This window comes from Hippocampus guttulatus, chromosome 6 (genome assembly GCF_054856545.1).
Source record: "Hippocampus guttulatus isolate MCC_2025c chromosome 6, RoL_Hgut_1.0, whole genome shotgun sequence".
NCBI lineage: Eukaryota > Metazoa > Chordata > Actinopteri > Syngnathiformes > Syngnathidae > Hippocampus > Hippocampus guttulatus.
In genome coordinates, this window is record NC_141266.1 from 10,455,019 (window position 1) to 10,477,666 (window position 22,648).

Genomic DNA, 22,648 nt, shown 5'->3' on the forward strand with positions numbered 1-22,648 from the left:
AGGAAAAAGTGTTTGTTTCAGCCACTAGTTGGCATAGCATACAAAAATGAGCAAGTTATCACAATGGTACCATCTCTGCCTCAATTTGAACCAAAAATCTCTGTAGTAATCAAAGTTGAAGGATCACTGTGACAAGTGCATACGACCTGAATACGATTATTCATCCAGTGATTGTGCCCCTACATAAACAACACGGGCCTAATTTCATCTCCACAGGGGGCAATGCTCCAGCTCATCGAGGTTGCATCATCAGGCAATGGCTGTTGGAGACTGTGTGCACCTCAAATGGAATGGCCTGCACTTTCACCAGACCTGTTGAAAACCTCTGGGATCAGCTGAGTCGCCATGTAGAGGCTCGAAACTCTGCAACCGAGAACATCAATGACCTGAGGGCTGCCCTTCAAGAAGAGTGGATGCCATGCCTCAGCAAACCATAAGTCGACTAGCGAACATCATGAGATGTCATTGTCAAGCTGCAACTGATGCTCAAGGGCACATGACGAGTTCTTGAGGCGTTGACATTTTCTGTTGTGGTGTACCCACCATTGTTGATAAATTTTGTTTTTATGAATTGTTTGAGATTAGGAAATCACTAATGCATCCTTCTATTCAAATGTCCAACTTTCATGATATGTAGCGTGAACTTTTTACATTTTCCATAAATTTTACCTGAAAACCAAATATCCCTAACTTTTTGTGAGTAGTGTGTATATGTGTGTGTGCGTGTGTATATATATATATACACACACACACTCATGCTTATGATAACAAAATTGTTATGATAGTTTTATCATGGTTTTAGACATACTATATAGACATCTGCTCCGATAATTATCATTGTTGGTGTAGTGGTTCACATTTTTGACTTTCATGTACCTTATGTGCTTGATTCCTGCTACATGAACAATAAACAGCAGTACGGCAGTTGACTGTTGCGGTCCAGTCCAGGCTGTACACCACACTCACAAAATTAGTAGTTTTTAGCCAGTTAAGTTGTGTTCAGACAAACTTGGCTTCCTCAAGTTGTTAAAGATTCACTTAGCAAAGCAAGCGTCACAACAACTCCAAAAGTTATCAAACATTAAAGGGCTGTTACAGCTCAGAAGATAAGTGATCACCGTTGTAAGGTGTGAAAAATCTGCCCTTTTATGTCTGTGTCAGGCTGAAAACAGAGAGTGGCAGACAACTAACACCTGTAACAACACCTGTCTGACCCTGTACATAACAAATGCTGAAGGGGTGAAATAAAATCTTAATCTTGACCAAATTTTTGCCATCAAATGTGTTAGCTTGATTTGAAGCGTAGGAATAGAATTATTATTTCAAGTCCCATTTGTGCTGTCTCAACTGACCTCATAAAACGTTGCAGACAGAAACGGAGCAAGACACTGTATCTTTTAATCAATGACGAAGACCTCCCAGAGGAGTCGTTTAAGACATATGTAGGACACAGGAAAGACTATAAATAGAGGAGTTAAAAATATTCCACAAAAACAGTTTATGACACAACTCAGGCAAGACAGCTTTTCTTCTGTTTTAGAGTCCCATCACTGGATAGAGAGAACTTGTGCTTTTGCTTTCGAACAGGAAAAGACAAGCAGCATGTGGTGCAAGAGGAGAAAGAAGATTTTGTCATGTCTTAAATATTTTAAGTTACTTTTGCACCCGAGCTCTGTTATATGAAGGTTTTGGCATGGTGCACAATGTCGACATTTTACTACAGGTATAGTCAAAGCTAGATTTTAAAATATGACCTCAGTAAATTAGAATAAATGTACCGTGTTACTTTTTTTCCAATGCTTTTTTATGACATTTTAAAATACAGAGACCCAGGACTAGAAGACTTACATGCTGCCACTTCCAAAACAACGGTTATATTAAAAGGGGAGTACAGCAACATTAAATTAAAATGATCCAGATGAGAACAAAGCAACAATAAGAAAAAAAAAGGCCTTATTTTGGAGCTTTCATTGATAGATCAAAAAGATCTTAAGGAATTTTGTTCCCATGCTGCTGACACTGATCATGAGAGACACACAGTTGTTAGGGCTTTTATGGTCCCCATTGCTAACACATCTGTCTCATTACGGTGATGAACTTTAACATGAGAGTGTTTTTTTGCCCTCATCAGTTAAAATATGCCTCCCCTAATTCGTGGTATTATACAGACAATAGCTCCTGTGGGTCAGTCACCAGTTAGCCATAACTCTCTTTTAATTAGTAGCTGATTAATATGGCCAATGAGGACTACCGTATGTCCCCATTTCTCAGCACAGTTTCCCTTCAGCCTGCCTCAATGAACAACAAGTACAAGAAAGGTGGTGGTGTTGTAAAATGATGAAAAAAAAAAACATCAGCACCAGTTGGCAGGTAGAATATTTGACTAAATTACAGCGAGCGGTTGTAGTTCATGAGTAAGAGTTGAATTTTCAGCTGCCCACCATAAATTCTCTCTTCAATTCAAGATGAATTCTGTCGTTACAGCTTTGTGTTTGCTTTCAAAACTTAGCTTGTAGCAGACGTGTGCACATTTTCAGCATGACGTCTCTGATCCACTGGTGAAAGGACACTTTGATCCTTTCCTCTTTCATCTAGAACTGCTTCAGACAACAAAGTGTATGCAGAAAAGTGGTGAAGATTGCACGACTGTCTGTGTCCTATGTGTTGTGTTGTGTTATTTTTGTTATTTTGACTTCAAAATGGCGCCGCGAGAGTGGCTGCCTTTCCAGCAGCTCCTATATTTTGTCGTTCTACTTCTTCCTTTCATAACTTTGCTGCTGTGAATTGGGAATTTCTCCATTGCGAGACTAATATAGGTTTTCTTATCTTATCTTAATGTTTTTAACCCTGATAAATAAACAGGAGGCACAGGAATCGCACAAGTAACTTGAATTAAGACATTTACATTTTGTTTAAGCATCATAAAACAGCCGCACTCTGTGGAGGCTGCGGTGGAGCACACGACTCAATCTAATGCCAAATAGTATGGTCTATGGAAATATTAGTCGTAGCTATGTTTAAATACATAGTAGCATGGCTAAAAGATGGAATGGAGCATCATAGTTGAAATAGAATTTTATTATGTCGTGTATGATTTGACAAATTAGCAAACACAATGGCCATGTCAGACTTGAGGGATTTGATGTATCTGTATGTATGTATGTAAGTATGCACGTATGTATGGATGTAAATTAGAATGATGATGAGTGAAGGGTTTTAGTCAGGTGACCCCAAGTTCCAAAATAATTCAGGATCTCAACTTGAACGTGCAGTAGACATGGACATTTTGTCTGATTAACAAAGCAGGCATAGAGTACTCAAGGAAAGACTTGGTTTACAATCATGTGTTTTATCTCAAGACCTTCAAAGCCACATCATTGTCCAAAAGCCAGGGTTTTTGGAGTACAGTAGCACATAGAGGGAAAAGCCAAAGATGGCATTACTAAATTCCAATTTTAGAGGCTACTCATAGCATGAATGTAAATTTCTGATGCGCACTCAAGTTTGGAACACATCCCTTCGTGCGGGATGCTTTGAAGAGGTGGGCCATGGCCAAGCAAAATTGAAAATGTCCATGCAAATGAGCAGCATCACAATGTGTCATTCAATTACTGCAATGATTGTTCCTTGCCAGTTATTAATGATAACAGCCACCTTGCATAATGTGAATTAATATTACTTCTTGAAATGCACGGACACATACACGGCTCAAAAAGAATACAGGATGCTTGGTCGCACACGGAGGCATGTGCATATGCAATATAGCATCAACTAATTAAACTTTTTACAGTCACTTCTCGAGCCAGTTATTCATTATAACCACCACATAACTGCTACAGTGCGCAATAGAAATAAACAGGACAAGAAATAAGTTTAAAAAAAAATGGCCAGAGGCTGTAGTGTGATGTGATCACACATATGGCTCGTTATTGATTATAATAGCCACTTTACACAAAAGAAATCAACAGAATGCAGTGTTGTATTATGAAGTGGCCGCAGCACAAATGTTGGGTGTAAAGAGCAGTGAGATTACAAGACCGGGGAGGGTTGCAAAGGGATGATGAATCCCAACCAAGGTTCAAATAATGTCGTGTCAGATTTTCTTGATATGTCTGTGTTGAGTAGAGGGGGAAATTGATTGAAATGTACAATCAATGTTGTTCACGTACATGCTCCTCTAGCAGAATTGTAACCATAATTGCAGGCGTAACATTGCTGCAGTTATGTTAACCATCATTCAACTTTCATTCAGCGTTAGTATAGCATCTGAAGCGTAAGCGTCTAATGTTAGTCTTGTCACACAAAAACTCAAAGAAGCCATTGTGTCTCGGTGCGCCTGCGTGACCGACCCAAGGGTTGGACACACGTTACCTTCCCACCGTCTCCCGGGTTGAAAGTCAAATGCACTAACCAGCAGGTTCAGAGTCCAGGCTGTGAAACAATCCATTCCATTGTAATTTAGATTACATTTTACTCTGTTTTTTTTCCCCTTCGAACAGCCACAAGCTTTGAAAACTATCTTAGCATTTTATTTACATATATATTCAATTCTTTCACCTTTTTTAAAGAAAATAGTGATCGTATGGCTCAAAAAATTGATGTGATCGATGAAAAGGTTAGATCAATTTTGAGTTATGTACCCAAAACTGAGTTGATACCAGCTGTCAGACCTAATTCGTCAAAAAAAAAAAAATTCCCTTGCTTTCTTTATTTCACATTAGGCATTTTGTCACAAGAGGAATTTGTCATGATTTTGTTCTTGTATTTCTAAATGAAAAAACAGAAAGGTTTAATGCAGGGCACAGGTGCTGCTTGACAAGGAACTCCAGTTTCATGGGTGAAAATACTCGGAGAATAATTTGAATATAATTTTACTTGCTTTTTACCTGATCATTTGAATGTGAAGATCATTTTGCACCTCCAAACAGAAGGCACACTTCTGAGATGACCGCTGTAGTAGAACTGCAAATAGTTTTTTGGGGGGTTTTTTCCTCCTTAAATCTATCGCTTGGACGGACTAAATTGCACCAGGAAATCTGCTGTTGATTTATGTATAATCAATTCTGCTAATGCCACTTTCATGCATAGAGGCCGACAAGAATTTGAGGGCACATTTTTTTTCATGCGTATTTTGGGTATGTTCCCATTACTTGAATATCAGCTTGACACTATTTCCCTTTGCTACTTTGAATTTTCTATCAAGCCATGATGTAATGATGGTATGATGAAGAGTTTATACATTTAGAGTTTCACTGTTATGCTTTCCCATAGAGGGTAAGGTTATAAGTGGCCTGTGAAGAAAATGAGTCTTACAACGCTGACACTTTTTATCATGTTCTGTGGAATCCGTGCGTGGTTTTAAGTCACTGAAGTCACTGCATGTGTCTTTTTCAGTGGGCCACCATCACACTTCTCATAATAGGCAGCCAGGCATTGATAGGGTGTTCCATAAAGTCTGCCAGAAGACTCATTGAATAAAAGAGGAGAAATGCTCCATGTGCTTAATCAATACACTTGCCATAAAGATGTGCAAGTGTGGGTATAGGTCTGCGCTCATGTTGGTCTGAGCATTCATGTTTGAAAGGCAGACCAACAGAGCATGGCAGTGTTTACACTTTGTGCTAATTTCTTATGTCAACAGCAAGCTTAATTGGAGACTCCAATACTGCCGGGTCAAAAACAAGAACATTTTGTGGTCATTACTGTTCAAAAAAAATATCTTTCATCTTTCATCATTCTTTCATCTGACAAACCTGCTTTCCTCCACAATAGCTTGGATACTCCTTTCAGATAAACAGATCCTTACCCTTAAAAGAATTATTGTTGGTGTTCCCCTTTTTATTAACTGCAATTGATGTTTAATACAATGCAAGCAATTCTGAGGAAACGGTTTATTACATTTTCAATAAGAAATGCTTATCTCAAAGCTAAACAATTCCATTTTTCTCATCGCCTGTGCAATATTGCAAAACCAATGAATACATTTTCAGGGAGCAGCTTGAGAAGCAAACCCAGTTTCCGTTTTTTGTGTTACCAAGAAGAAAATGGAAATCAATTTCAGAGGATCAGCGTTGCCCAGCTTTCAGATCTTTCAAGGACAACTGGAGCAAAAAATTCTTGTTTAATAAAGCTTAATAAAATTATTTCGCAATGACGGAAGCATGGTTAAAATAATGATCATCGACTGACAAATGCTGGCAAATGACAAATGACGGACTGGCAAAATTTTGATTATGCTTCAATTAATTTCACACTGTTCAACAATGTGATAGCAAGAAAAACAAAAGAGTATTAAATATAAGGTCAAGTTTGTTGTTGTTGCAGTTTTATGGCGGGGTTGGTTCTGATGAAAGTAGCCACCTGTTTAAAAGCTTTGGAACAAACTCTTGATTATAAATATATTATTCATTCTTTAACATATTTTTCAATCATCGGCTCATCCCACAGGTTACAGGCTAGGGTCAACCACCGCCATCTTCTGAAACAAGCAAAAAAAAAGAAATCCAAACAGTTTAGAAATAAATAGGTCTGCTAATTTTAGAGGGCTGTTTGTTAAAGAGGCACTTTTAACTCACAAGAGCACACGGCCCTGTGTGCTTGTGGGATGTTTTCCAGCTTCATCCTTATTGCTGGGGTGAGAAAAGTTAGCAGGTAACAGATGGTAGCCTGATCGCAGCTCTCAGATGATTCTTCATTACCTATGAACATGCATACGGCGATGTCCTGCAGCAAGTACTATGCTAATAAGACTTCCTGCTGAATCCAAGGCCTCCGGCTCAGACATATGGAACCAGAGACCCCTCTCATCATTATGCTTGGGAGTGAGACAAAAAAAACCGATATGGTCTTTCATTTCATAAATCTCACTGATTTTACATACCCACTAATCCTGACTATAATTATTTCTTCATTTTGCTGTTTTCTGTGTTCAAATCCGCTTTTACACATAGCACCTCATAATGACAACTTGAAACATTTTTTATCATGGAATCTTAGATCTGGTCTCTCCTATCATCCCTAATCATCTTTGAGATGTTTCTTCATCTTAATTGGAGTCCACCTCTGTTTAATTAAATGTGTTTAATTTGACTTGGAAAGACACACACAATAATGGAAGATTTCGCATTTGCTGTTGCGGGTCAGAGCACAAAATGAGCATGAAGCCAAAAGAAATTTCGATAGTCCTCAAGATTGACTCGAGACAGTCCTGGGAAGAATTCAGGGAAAAGGGCCTTAGTCAGAGGGGCCACCGAGAAACTGATTGTCACGAAGCGGCATATACCCCCGTTCCTGCTGAAGGCAATTCCGAACGCACATTTCTCATGCACTTTCAAAGCGTGGCAATTCTCTGACAAATACACCTGCGGAACCGGTGAAAACCCGTGCAACCACCGAAGAGGTGTGACCCCTTGAATTCTTAGGTCACCTGTAAGTCCCGGACTGTGGAGTTTTCCTGAGACATGTGAATTCCATCGAGATCCATTTGGTATACACTGTATTCCACACTTTAAATGTGAAATTGACTTGCTTATGGATCCGGAAGTTATATCGCCACTCGATTGTCCTCAGTGGCATACGCGTGTCATTTAACGGACTACTGTCAAGGAGCATGTGTATTTGCATTCTGTGTTTAATAAATACGATTGTATTTAATCACAAGTCATGATCCACTCTATATTTGGAGCTCTTCAATTAGTTGAAAAAGTGAGTAGTGGTTGCAACTTACACGAGCGCGGCATTTCCATGGCTTCCAGGACCGGCATATGTCAAATAAAAACAAATGAGTAAAAATGTATCTCACTATTTCCACCATGAGAACAACCAAATTGTTTGTGAGCTGTGTTTTCGGACAAACGCCAAGGCATCAGCTCGAGTCAGCAGCCGCTTGGTGACTCAGTTGTCCCCAGTGAAGCATGGAATTAAAACAAAAGGTGTGATATAATGTTTCACCTTCAATAGACGCTAGTGCTTAGTACAGCCTCCTGACCGCGCAAGTGGAAAGACGCTTAAGCTCGTGAGAAAATACGCGCATGGCTAGATTTGAGAGGGGATGCCTGAATTTAAATGTCACTCCACCCAGAGTGCGTACATTTCATGAAGATGAGCAACTGACACAGATAAGTCGGAGAATCTGCATTGCCCAAAAAGTGAGTAGCAGCGCACACCTTCTGATTTAAACACCCAGGAGAATATGTTAAAGCTCCAGTGGTCCTCTGCAGAAAGAGGAGAACCTTCCAGAAGGACAACCACTTTTTCGGCAATTCACCAATCAAGCCTGAATGGTAGAGTGGCCAAATAGAAACCACTCCTTCCTAAAATGCGCAGGGCAACCTTTCTGAAGTTTGTCCAAAGGCACCTGAAGAACTCACATTCTATGACAGAAATATTCCCTAGTACAAGCATCCTATTTTTCCAATTTTAAATTGTACAAAGAAGAAACATCAGTAAATTATTAGCCTCTCTGTCATTTTCTCACCATTGATGTTGATCTTTTCCTTCACAGTATCTAGCCTCTTTGGCTCTGTCTGGATTAGACATACCATTTTTTTTTTTAAAGAAAGCCGCTATCTCCCTATTCCCACAGCAGTTAAAAGGCAAAGGAGGAGATGACAAAATGGTAACACCCACCCCCACTCATACTTCCACTCCTCCATTCCTGTAAGTGTGCAGACATTATCTCAGTTTGAAGTCTTCAAGTCAAGCACTATTTTTTGCACTGGAGTTCTTAAGGTTTCCTGGCATCTATTATGAAGTAAGAGGGAAAGGGCTTGGCAATAATTAGACAGCAGGAGGAAAGACATTTTAACTGAACATTCAATGGTTATTACAGAAGAGGTGAGTGACAGAGAGATTATAGAGCGAAAATGCTGGCAAAGAGATGGCAGCTGCTTTTGCCCTGTGAGAATAAATCCTCTACGGTCTCAAAATAACATCATTAGCAACAGGGCATTTTGGAGCCCGTCACTGAATTTGCATGAGTTCATTCCCATGATAAGGGTCAAATATTTTGTGTGAAATTAGAGCCAGGCATTTTCTCAGAGACAACGGTGCGAATTGCGAGTGTAAACCAATTGTATTTGTTTCGTGTTTTTTTTGCTTTTTTTTTTTTTTGGGATGCCACCACAAAAGGGAACAGCAGAGAGAAGACAAGCGTCAAAATGGACGTGCAATAATGGAAAGTTGTGCACTTTTCTATTTTTGAGGCTCAGTACAATATTGATGAAAGGATGATATCACCGATTACCGGTATTTCAATGACAATCAATATATACAAGCAAAACAGCTTAGCAGGGGAGGTTCCACTGCATTATTTAGGACACTGAATTACACGGCAGTAAAATATAAATAAATAAAAAAATCTGTGATTATGATTTCAAGAGTTATTTGTACTGCATTTGTCAGTCGTTTTTGATTTCTTCCATATCAATTTCACATGAAGTATTTTGTGAGTAGTAGTCTAACATTTGCTTATACTCAAAAAATAAGATTTTTTGAAGCCTTCAAGGTGTAGCGGCAAACCAGAGTTTCTACCCTTTAGGCTACTTCCTTCAATTTCATTTGGCTCCAAGACAAGCTGCAGTGGATATTGTTGGCTTTATATTGACAATAAAATATTTAAGATGCTCATAACCTTTGCAGAAGTCAAAGCCAAAAGACCTGACATGAATGTCTAATGGACTCTCTACATGACTTTTTTGTCGTTCAAGATGGTCACCCTGTCAGACTACCAGATAAATATTGTTCTGTGCTTTGGACCGGGCGAGACGTTACACTGCAACTATGTCACCACCCAGACCTTGCTCAATCATTTCGCGCCTCCATCAAGATTTTGTCATTCAGCGCAGGTCCGTCGGGGAGGCGGGACAAGCAGCCGCAGTCATGTCGGCAAAGGCATTATGTGCATGTGTGTTGTTTCTTGGTTCAGAAAAAGCAAGACGATTCAAAATCGGCGACGAGACACAAGGTCTATCTGGGACACGTCTGTCGGCTCAAAATTGTGTAGTCTGACGTCGGCATTCGTGTAGTCTGACGTTGGCATAAGATGTTTTCTATTCACGAGGTAAGTGAAAGGGTGGAGCACACAAAATATGTGTTTACATTTTGTTGTTTGACGATACAAACTGAAATTCAATCTCCACCGTATTTAAGTGGGGTATTTTATGGTTAGCGCGTCAGCCTCAAAGTGCAGAGGTGCAGGGTTCGATTCCGGCTTTGGCCTTCGTGTGTGGAGTTTGCACGTTCTGCTCGAAATAGTTCCAAGGTGTGAGTATGAGCGCGGATGGTTGTTCATCTATGTGTGCCTTGCGATTGGTTGGTTCAGGGTGTACCCCGCCTACTGCCCGAAGACAGCTGGGATAGGCTCCAACACGCCCCGCGACCCTTGTGAGCGATCAAAAAATTGATGGATGGATGTTCTACGTTGCAATAAAAAAGACGTTTGCTTTGAGATCTTTTTATCCTTTATTCTGCCGCTCTCCCGGCCTTACGTCACTTCTATCATGAACCATCCTTATTTAGCCAATCACCACATTCCTGTCTTACCCACTTGGGCTAAAGCATTACGTTAGGGACACACATATCTGAAATATAACAAATTGCAAAATGATTTTCTTTGTAAAGCACTTGGAGTTACACATGCATGATAAGGTGCTAGACAAATAAAATTTTGTTGTGCAATAAGTACTCATTTAAAGGACCAATTTTGCTGCACAGATACTTGCTTATGTGCAAAATGCACAACATTTGGATGAGCACTTCTGTCTGAGGATGGGCCAACTCATGTTCAGGTCACCCTACAAATCCATCATTCACCTGCATCAAATTGCTTTGTTTGGCAAACCCAGACACAATCGTCATGGCAAATGACCTCCAGGGCATTGGAAAACAGAACTGGAATGACGCAAGAAATACAGGATTCTCATTGATGCATTTTTCAGCAAAAGGAGCCTCTATGGTCAATTAAAAGGCTGAGAAATTAGTAGTCTTTTTACAGTTCAAACAAAGTTTTGGTGAACCGATAGCTCGTGGGTTGATCTCATGTTCAAGAGTGTCAAGTGTCAGGAACATTACTCTCTCTTAAGTATCGAAGGTAAATAAGGTATGATATATGAAATACTGAAGTGTGTTTTGCTTTTTCGTTGGCATTCTGGAGCTTAGAAAAGTTATGTCATTAAACGTTGAAACCTCTTTTTTTGCAAATATCTCATATGGGCACCTGCGGCTGATAGTGAGGTGCAGCTTGTGTGTGAACAAAATGGTTTTACCTTTAAAAATGTAGTGGGTGCGGCTTATTATCAGGTGCGCTCTATAGTCCGGAAATTACGGTACATTATAAGGATTCACATTTGCAGACGCGGGCATCAACAAAAGCAAATTCCAAGTTACTTACTTTTAACTTATTTTTCACCTGTGAGACAGTTACAGTCATAGAATTTGAGCGGTATGAGGGACATTTAATGAAGACATGACTTGGCATTTTATCATTCACCACGACTGAGTATTGCAATATTACTATGTTTTACTAATAGTTTGTAACTTTTTAAATTTGTACAAATGTCCAAAGCTTATTTAAAATATGCCTTTTCACCCACCCACTCAAGCTCTGGCAGTTTTGCTTTGCATCATACCACTCAGGAGCAGAACGGAGTGCTCCAGGAGCTCCACCATCAAATGTAACAATAGCAGTGAGGGCCACAACAAATGACTGGCCCCTCACCACCAACTTCAATCAAACAAGGCCTGCCATGGAAAGGCTCAATGCTTGTTTCCATTCTGCTGCAACCAAACACTTTTTCCAACTCACTTTTTATTTACGAAATTTACTTTTTTAAGTGAGCGAAAGTATTGGAACAGTGGCTTGTGATATCTTCACTCCTGCCCTCTGGAGGTTGTTGCCGATGTTGTTTTAGGGTCTTTCTTTTTAGATCTCACAATACTTTTGTCATTAACTGCTGCTGTGTCCCTTTGGCTACCTGTTTAATGGCTGTTGTTGGACACCAGTGGTTTCTTTCTACTTGGGGGCATTCCAAATGTTCGTAATAAGCTATGGCCAATGTTTGTGCAAGAGGTGATCGATTTTTCATCTTCTCTCAGCCTCACAATTGCTTTTATTTTTCATTTTTACCCATAGATTTTCATGTCGCCTGCACCCCTAACTAGTATAAATGTGGTCTTCACAAGCAAAAAAATAAATTTGAAATGAAATAGACATTCAGCACTATTTATTGTAATCGGGCACACAATACAGCATAACACACATCTGCCGCAAGTTCCGTTACTTTGGTTCACAATAAAATGAAAGTTGTTCATGAAATTTGGATATGTGGACCTAGGAATAAAATATGAAATGTGTATGTGTGTGTGTGTGTATAAATATATATATATATATAATTTTATTTTATTTTGTGACTTTAGCGAAGCAATTATCTATGAAGTCATACTTACAGTTTTTACATTCCTTCATTATCAACCACTGCTGGATTGTCATATTCACAACACAACCACTTTGACTAACTGAGCATAACCACCTTAAATTACAAAAATAAGATGAAAGGGAACAACACATACATTCATATATTTTGTACTATTGTTACAATGAATCATATATTACATTATACACCTGACTCCTTGTAATTGACCTTTCCGAGTTCTTTTTCCCCCCCCCATGCTTTTCACTGCCTGCCAATGCCTTCTCATCCTTTCAAACTGGCTAAATGGGAAGAACACTGGGCCTGAGAACTGAGACTGTTGATGATATGTGCAGAAGGTGGTGATCAAGTTGGACTCATGCCTGCACAGCAAGGAAGGACCAGTAAAAGACAAAAGAGCCAAACCATCATCTTGTTTCTTTGATTTACAATCTATGTTTGGCTTTCCATCTTGGGGCAGCAATAGCTGGGTTGCTTCAGCCTTTTGGACCAAATGCGGCCACTGGACTCTTTTTTTTTTAGGGTGGGTAGGGGAGTACTGACAGATCGCTTGTGGAGTTTACTTTCCATCTAACAGTTGTTTTTACTCTGTCTTTTTGTCTTGTGATGTTTATCAGTACCTATCACCTGGCTCTCTGATCACTATGTCACATTTGTGTCCCTATAGGCAACTGTACACAGATCTTAATCCCACCTGCTGTTTGGTAGATTGTTCAATTCGCAGTACAGGATGTGGCTGTCTCACATTCTTCAATACAAGACACCTCCCAACACCTGAGTTTCCCAGAAGACCCTCTCTCAATTTTTGCACAGGAATGAGATCCCTAATGCACACTCAACAGTGTCATCCAGGCTGCTTTGAGACTGCAGCCATATATAGAAGCAACGATTGACATTATTAACTCTTGTCGACATGGTGCAATGACTTACAATAGATAGAAAAAAAAGAGCCAATGTGAAAGGTAGTCACGTATTATTATTATTTTTTTGCTAACTTTCATCATTCAGAGTGTCAGTCACGTCCATAACTAATTATGCTCCCATGTGTTATGACCTGTGCCGAACTACACTGTCTGATTTATTGGATGACATAGATGGGAGGGCAGAGACCTATGGATCCAGTCAAGTGAAGTCAATTTTATTTATGTAGTGCCGATTCACATAAGATATTGGCCTCTATTTTCATGCCCAGTGTATGTCTAGTGTAGTGAGCGGAGATCGGGGTTTGACCAAGTGTTGGGATTTTCACAGACGTTTGCAAACTGGTGCATTTAAAAAGAAAAGATGGTCTGTACCATTGTGGCCATGAATACCTGCAACTTGATTCATCACTAATTGAATCTGAATTTCCATCATGTTATTATGGAACAAGACTCTTATTCAATGGAGTAGCAGCAAGTGGGTTTTTTGTCAGCCTGATCCCTTGTGCCATGCACTCAGCTACCTCAGCGGCTCGTGTGTTGTCCGGGTGGACCTTGTTGTCTCATCACTTTGCTTGCATTTAATTCTCTGGTTGCGCTCTGTCGTTGTCGGTTCATTGTTTCTGTGGTTCTTTGATATGTTGATTTTCGACTTGTTGGACTGTGTTATTTTAACTGAGTTCCTACATTGCCTTTTTTAGTTTTGAATATGAATTATATTTTGAGGTATGGCTAGGTGGTAAACTGGTTAGCGCGTCAACCTCACAGTGCAGAGGTGCAGGGTTCGATTCCGGCTCCGGCCTCCCTGTGTGGAGTTCACATGTTCTCCCTGTGCCTGCGTGGGATTTCTCCGGGCACTCTGGTTTCCTCCCACATTCCAAAAACATGCATGGTAGGTTAATGGAACACTCAAAATTGTCCCTAGGTGTGAATGTGAGTGCGGATGGTTGCTTGTCTCTGTGTGCCCTGCAATTTGCTGGCAACCGGTTCAGGGTTTCCCCCGCCTACTGCCTGAAGACAGCTGGGATAGGCCTCAGCATGTCCGCGACCCTTGTGAGGATAAGCGGATCAGAAAACGGACGGACGGATGGATGGATGAATTACTTTTTGAGACTACTCCTGCTCCCTGCATACCTGTCAACTTTTCGGAGCGCCAACCTGTATAAACTACCAAAAAAATCCTTATAAAGAGCAAAAAATCCTTATAACATACCAAAGCATTTTATGTCAAAATAACGGCAGAAAAAAACCCAACGAAATTTTCAATGATATTATATATTGTAGATCTCCATAATACAATGTCTGGTTAATGTCTAATCATTATTCTAGTTAGTGGCATTACTGTGTTCAGAGTTGTATTCCTGCGTTACTTTTTTCACCAACTCCAAATGCTGACCCATCGGCTCGAAGTTACAGCATCCATTCATATTTACTTTGGAAATGAACTAGCACCATTCGGGGGGGGGGGGGGGGGGGGGTTCAGAATCCGTATGATTTGTGCGATACGGCCATATACGTAAGATTCACCACAAAATCCGTATGAACTATGGCTAAGCTGTATGAGTTGACAGGTATGTCCCTGGTCTAGAAAACTAAGAAAATATGGAATGCATTCATGACTTAATTTAGAACCAACTATGTGTACATGTATTATATGGACCAAAGGGTAACTTGGAGTCTTGGAGGAAAAAAACAAAACATTCATTTGACTGCTAATTTCAATCCATGGGCGGCTTTTTCTATTAGGGCAATTGCAACCCTCACAGGGAAATGGCCAATTTGCCTGTTAAATTAGACCCGTTCGATTTATTTTTCTGTTGGACAACTGTTATTGAATAAATAATTGAATCCATGGTTAAATGTGACAATTCTTCTCCTGTGAGTTATTTATCATGTTGGCAAATAGTGTAAAACGTTAAGCTAAGTCAATTAAAATTAAAAATGTCTTGACACGTGTTCATGCAGAAACGACTACATGAAAAAATAGTCACTTTCACAAAAGCAAGAAATAAGCTTTTCAAATAAATGCACCTTGAAAAAAGGCTTTTTTTTTCTGGGTCAAATTTTCCATTGTTTCAATGTTTTTAACTGCCCTGTTCAGCCTGTCCCATGCAAAAGGTAGAATACAATGACTGGTTCCAGTTAATCATAAGGCACATACTGTTAAGACCCAAACAACCATTCACCACTCCATGAAAGCCATGTTTGAACACATGCTACATAGAGCAGAGGTTTCCAAACTTTTGAAGGATGCAAAGGCCATGATTACATTCAATATTCATTAATAGCACACTCTTAAACCATTTCCAAATTTCGAACCAAATCAAGTGCCAGTTGTAGTACGCGGACACATTTTAAGACACTTATTTATTATTAGGTTCATTAATGTGACAGGAACAGGAACTAGACATTGAATGGAGGAAAAGATTATTGCTTCTGAAACAGGATTAACTTTATTCACCGTGATGAAAAGAAATGCTATTTTTACTTTACTTGTAAATGGTTTCTTTGTGTCTACATTTCTGGCAAAGCTGAAATGTAAAGCCAATTCATTTGCCATAGTGGAAATCATAGTAGTTGTCAAGCATCGCACACATGAGGAAGTGGGTGTTGCATCCAAACACACACACACACTTTTTTGACATCCACACTCAACCCCATTTTTTTTCTTTTTTTAATCACGTTGTGTCAAATGTGATTTTTCGTATAAGCACGAGCGTCCTAATAAAAGGACAGTGGGCCACATATGGCTTCAAGGCTATGCTTTGGACACTGCTACATTTCAACCATCGTGTCTCATCGTTATGGTCGGAGCAGGAATTGTCTCTATGCATGAGAGTAAGATGGATGTACCACTCCATTTCCAAAAACCACAAGGTTACACATCATACAGTTTATTGTGAGGAAAACACAGTGGAGGTAGTTTCCAGATCACCTGTGACCATGATGAAGACAATTGATGTAGAAAACGGATGGACAGACGGATAGATAACAGAGTGGTATGGTGGTTTCACACTGCCACTGTCAAATTTTGGTTCGTATCTGGATTATTTATTTTTTGTTGTGCCATTAAAACTGCAAGGCAGCTATCTGATGTGCCGAGCTAAAGCATATTTTTCTGGAATTCTCGAATAGGCTGAACTTGAAAATCGTGTACTCATGAGTCCGAATGATATGAGTTCAGATCCATAATTGTTATCCTGTTCTGGTTCAAGATGAGCACGGAAACAAAGTTCAACAAAAGCTGGACCCCCCCTCCGGTCTGGTTTGCAGTCAGTTGCGGGGAGATGATAGAAACCATGACACTCTGACTCATTACATAAGACGAAGTACACATAGAGATGAAAAGATTCTTTAGTATCCCAACAGGCTAATTGTTGAGCGGTAGTGTTGAGTGTGCCATGCGGCTGTTGTGTGTATGACAAGCTGTTTCAAACTGCAAGCGTGATGTCTCTATCCTTACTACCGTTTACAGTCATGTTTTATTCACTGAAAGCATCCTTTATTTATTTGCTCCCTCCTCTCTAACGTGTCTTCATATTTTTTTAGCAAATGTTCCCCAACTGACCTGCATGCCATCTTCTCTCGCTGTCTCTAACACATGCTAGATTGCACACACTTTCTTTTTCTTGCTCTCCCTGCTCACCATGTTCTTCTTCTTTCACTGGTTTGCTGTCTAAATGCAATGAGACCTGACTGAGATGTCCTGGGAAATCAAAACGACTCCCCTTGCTGTACCAATTTCACCCTGCATGAAAACACACCAGCAAACACACACATTGCAAAAAGCCTACCGGCAGCAGAAGTTACAGTTCACTACTGAGGTGTTTGAGATGTCCAGATTTCCCCTCTGAATTACAATGGGTAGTTTGAGAAACAAACATCAGAAAAGTCACGCACACAAACTTTCACAGAATGAAGACAACAGAAGGAAAGAGCACACACACAAACATGCCTCTAGAATCGCAAAGTAAAAAAGATCACCCACGGCCAGATGCTGTGTTGGTTGTAAGGCCAGAGCGACTTCAAGAAGTGTCTCTTTTTTCACCAGACAGCAATGACTTTCCTACGTGACAGAGACTCCAAACGATGTGAAAAAATGTCATCTTTGCAGATAAAAATAACGACGTTCAAATTGAATTCCCAATGTAGGATTTCCTTTTCGAACATGTCAAGGCCGTAATTTTTAGATCAAATTTGTCAGGTTCAATCTTTAGTTGGCTTTTTTTTTCATCTTCTTTAGGATGATTTACAAAATACGGAACTTGACATGAAGTCATGCTTGCAACATAAAAATAAATGAGTTACTGTATAAGCCGTGTGCATTTGTCATAACTTAACAATTAATGGGAGGGGAAAAAAACTAAAAATAATCTATTGCTCTGATATTACAGCTGCAGTTAGACGGCCTCATTCCAAGAGAACCTATTAAACGATTCTGTTTTATTCTTTACTTGAGCTGTACGTCTTAGTAAGTCACACTCGTGCCTCACAAATCTCACACAAGTTGGTTGTGTGAGCCATGTAAACGGATGGCTAATAAGTAAACGGATATAATAAGCCACTCCCCCTAATCTGCAGTCCTCAGTTAGAGCACACTCGAGGTCGCCAAAGGGCTACTGGTGAGATTGAATCATATTTTTGTTGTTTGTGTGTGATGACCTCCAGTGTGATCAAACCGGACGAGGTGAAGGTAAGGCGCGTGTTTTAAAGCAACAGATAACTTGCACATGAAAGCACATACACAACTTACATCCTGTATCCTGGAAGTGCAAATCAAAAGTCACGTGTCATAATTTAGCTGTGTTCCAGGATATGCTTTGTTATCGCAGTTTTCAGTCCCAACAACTGGCAGTAGCATCAACATTGCATTCAAGGACTATAAGACAGCTTCACTTTACAATAACTCTTCAATTAAATCATTATTATCAACTTTAAAAAAAACATTGCCAGATTTCATATTTGATTTAGAAGCATAGGGATTCAAGTTGTGACTCCAACCCACTAATCGTTTGCCCTGATAATGCATCTGCTGCTACGGTCTGTTTCTCATTTGTTCAGCAGCATACCCACCTGTGTGGAAACTACAAATGACCATTCACCAGTGTAAAATAGTCATGCAAGCTGAAATCGAATAACATTCTATGGAACAAAAGTGATACATTGATCGTATCCATATTTGTCAATTAGCGGATTTTTGCCTTGCTCAGCAGGGTTATTGTAACAAAACAGCATCATCCAAACGCAACTGAGGGCTAATTTACTCATGACTCCAGCAAGAACTCAGTCTTCTATTTTTACTCGTGTTCCATCTAAAATAGATTGCTTCGACAAGTGCTTCTTTGAAGGATGATGATGGCCTTGTTAACTATGTTTCTCTTTTGAGTAGATGTGTTTGAGGGTTTGACTCCTGTCTAAGTGTTACCACTGATGAAGGGCTCCACAGACGTTCATATTATAGTACCCACAAAGCAAGAGATCTTTTGAAACTGGAGCTGTCCTCTTGTAGCTGATTTAGGGAGCGAGGTGGTTTACACTCTGGACAGATTATCATTGCCAGACATTTTTTTATAATCAAATTAAGATTATTAATTACAAATAACAAAACAACAAAACACAAGCAAAAAAAACATATTTCAATTAACCCAACATACACAAATTATAAAGCTCATACAGGTTCACCAACTAAGGATAATTCCTTTTTTTTCTTTTTTTTTTTTGCTCAGATTAAGAACATTTGGATGGAAAGATCACATGAGACTAAACATTTCAGATTTCACACTACTTTGCTTTAATATGAGCCACATTATGACTGGCAAGTGTATTATATTGCCAGGGCGTTTTGCTATTATATTGAATATCCATCCATCCATCCAATTTTTGATCCGCTTTATCCTCACAAGGGTCGCAGGGTGTGCTGGATCCTATCCCAGCAACATATATCATTTATACATTATATATACAATTTAGAGTGTTCCATTAACCTGTCATGCATGTTTATGGAATGTGGGAGGAAACCGGAGTTTATATTGACAAGAATCAGTCAGCGGACTGCACCAACATTGAAGTACAACAATTTGGAATGTCCTGAAAGCTGATGTAGACATGACATTAGTGTACTACATAACACATGAGTAGATAGGTCAAGGAAAAACAGCTGCAGGTGATGAAACTGAAATATTGTGAGAGCTGCACAGAAGGTCCAAAACAACTGTGAGTAGTATCAGCAACAACCATCCAGGGATAAGCCTCAAATGTTTTTTGAGTTTTATGGACTACTAACGTTAATATTCACCGAAGTGATTGGAAAAGCCAACAGTTTTGAGAAAGAAAGGGTTTGCTCATGATATTAAACATGGATTGTCATTTGCAACACAGTGACTTGGATTGGGTTTGCATGGCTTCCACTGAATGGTTATTAATCAGCCATTGTCAGCCAAAATGGCAGCAGCCAGACGCATTAAGATGTCTACAGAAACATTTTGGCTTCCAGTTTAAAGTAATATGTCACCACACCGGTTGGTGGCTGGTCCCTTCATCATAAAGAAAGACAACCAACCAAAGCACAATGCAAAATCTTACTTTTTACCCGCTTCAGAGGACACTAAATGGAGAAACCACAAAGTCAAACGGAATGAAAAGCAACAGTGGTGGTAAGCTGGAAAAGCAGCGCAAAACAACTCAGTTAATCGCAGGGTTGAAGGACTTTGGAAATTTGAAACTAAATATGAATTCTTATACACTTCTGTGATATGACAGTGACTTAAGCTGTACTTGTTTATTTTTGTGACCTAAAGGCTTGCGTCCTCCAATTATTTGCACTTTTTCCCACACTTAGACCGGTTGAAACCAGTTAAACAGTGGAGTCACACGTAGGAAAAATAAAGTTATTGTTTAGGTTATGCTGCTCTCCTGGGTGTGTGTGTGTCAGACAGTATAAGCACAGGAATCATTTTGGACAAAGGGGACCTACTTCTGCACCTGTGTGGCTGATAAGGCTACACCGGCCTGTGCACCCGATCTTTCAGGTGTTTTCTGGCATTACATCTCAACTGAGAAACTACAGTTTTGTTGTAGGTAATGTTGGCGTACAGTCGGCATTCAAGAAGAGGCGGAATTTAACAATCTGTTGTAGTCATGTCTGTTTCAAATACTTTTGCCAACAACAATTTAAAAAATTGTGAAAAGATAATGTAATCATATAGCGTAGTCTAAATAATCTCCTAAATTGTGTATCAGACGCCGATGTGGATCACTAGAAATGAGATTGCATTGGTGATTTCTCATCATCAGAATTTGATGTCAAATCCAAATGTTTTCAGCTCAAAGAAAAATTAAAGGAATTAGTCTCACTCTTCCAAAACTTTTTGAGCGGGAGTCTACCTGCTATGGGGCAATTATGTTAACCCGTGTGCCGCCATTTATGAAATAATAATGAAAATTTGAAATATTCACATAGAAATGTTTTCCTTATCCCTGTAGTTGAACATATTTCTCTGTATATGAGATGCCATCACAGTCTGCCTTGTTCAATTCAGAGGCACGAATGAACATAGGGCAAGACAAAACCACAAAGACACATACGCATACACTGTGAAGATGCAGCAGCAGGCACTGACAATATACTGTCCATGACACTTTAGTCTAAATACAAGCTAATGAAAGAACCGCGCTGGCATTATTGACATTTAATCCCTGCCCCTGGGAGAAGGAAGCCATCATCTTCCATCCATAAACCAATCTTAATGGCCTGAAATTTTAATATGACATTTCTGAGAATTGGATTTATGGCATGCAAAGGAAGATTCTAATAACTGAGCACCGTGATGCTGATATTTATTTATTTTTTTTGTCTGTGGCAAAGCATTCTGCCATAGATTTCTTCTTGAGGATTATTATTCTTTCTTCTGTGACATGGGTGAGAAGGAACCTTCCCCTCAGCAAGATCATTTGGATTCATAACCCCTTCCAAATGAGTTATTGACTTGTAGAGGCTTCACCGCCATTTTTAATCAGAAGTTTATACTCACAATACAGCTGTGGTGTTTGAACACATCTCTCTGACAGTGGAAACATGAGCAATATCTAATAGTATACACACACACACACACATATATACAATACCTCAAATGACTGATGTACAAAAACTATCAATCTTTTGATTTGAAAATTGATTTTAGAGCATTTCAGTGTTGATCCGCAAATCACTAACGAGGATAAGTTTAAGGGCAGAGAACAGTACGTTATGAGGATTTGGGTCATGTTACTGTCACATTGATCCAGGTATCACACTTTGGTGTCCTTTCTTTGTTCAGCTTACAACCACACCAGAATAGTAGTGTCACCTCAACCTCTAATACAGACACAGCATGGAAAGCCCAAGTCACAAAAGATGAATTTAGAATAACCAACAGAAGAGCAGACACTCATGAGGTGAGGGAGGATTAAAAGAAAAAAAAGAAGTGTTTGAGTTTAAAAGGAATGTAATACTTTTCTCCCTGCTGGGAGAGGCAAAGCCATTCATTCGGAAAAAAAAAACCCCACGAAATACCCACGATGCGTGTAAGCTTATGGTGAGAGCCAGTTCCGACAACAATGTTTTCACCCTCCCTCAATCCATCCATACATCCATTTTCCGATCACTTTATCTTCATAAGGTTCGCGCAAGGTGCTGGAGCCTATCCCAGCTGTCTTCGAGCAGTAGGCGGGGGACACCCTGAACAGATTGCCAGCCAATCACAGGGCATACATAGACGAACAAACATCAGTGCTCACACTCACACTTAAGGGCAAATTAGAGTGTTCCGTTAACCTGCTACACATTTTTTTTGGAATGTGGAAGGAAAATGGATTACCCAGAGAAAGCCCAGGCACACACGGAGAGAACACGCAAACTCCACACTGTAAGGCCAGAGCCAGAAGCACCTCTGTACTGTGAGGTCGACTGTAAACCCAGCTATTGTGCACCTACAGGTGATCTTGGCCGTCAGGGGCCAGTGTAATATAGACACACGGACACACATGAAGGTTTTCACAACTGACTGTCAGTTAATTTTTAGCAGAGGATACAGAATATCTGCCTGTGAGTCCTGTCATACTGTCTGTCTACATAGGTTGCAACATCATTTGTGTTCAAATATCAATTCCTTAAAGGGTTATAGAATGGTGATTTTCCAATGTGTTAAGTTGTGTTAGCAGTTTTTTTATTGTTATTTTTACTCACAAGTCAAAGCAAAATAGCAGCTGAGTAATGACTCATATCTCACAGATCTCACAAACCGTCTGGATCGAGGAAGCCAC

General features: G+C 39.7%; 1 protein-coding gene across 1 annotated transcript in view; it reads right to left on the bottom strand.

Annotated features, from left to right (window-relative positions):
- LOC147203508 (glutamate receptor ionotropic, kainate 2-like) overlaps positions 1-22,648 on the bottom strand; it is a 141,954-nt gene that overhangs the window by 112,636 nt on the left and 6,670 nt on the right. The gene's annotated exons all lie outside the window — the stretch shown is intronic.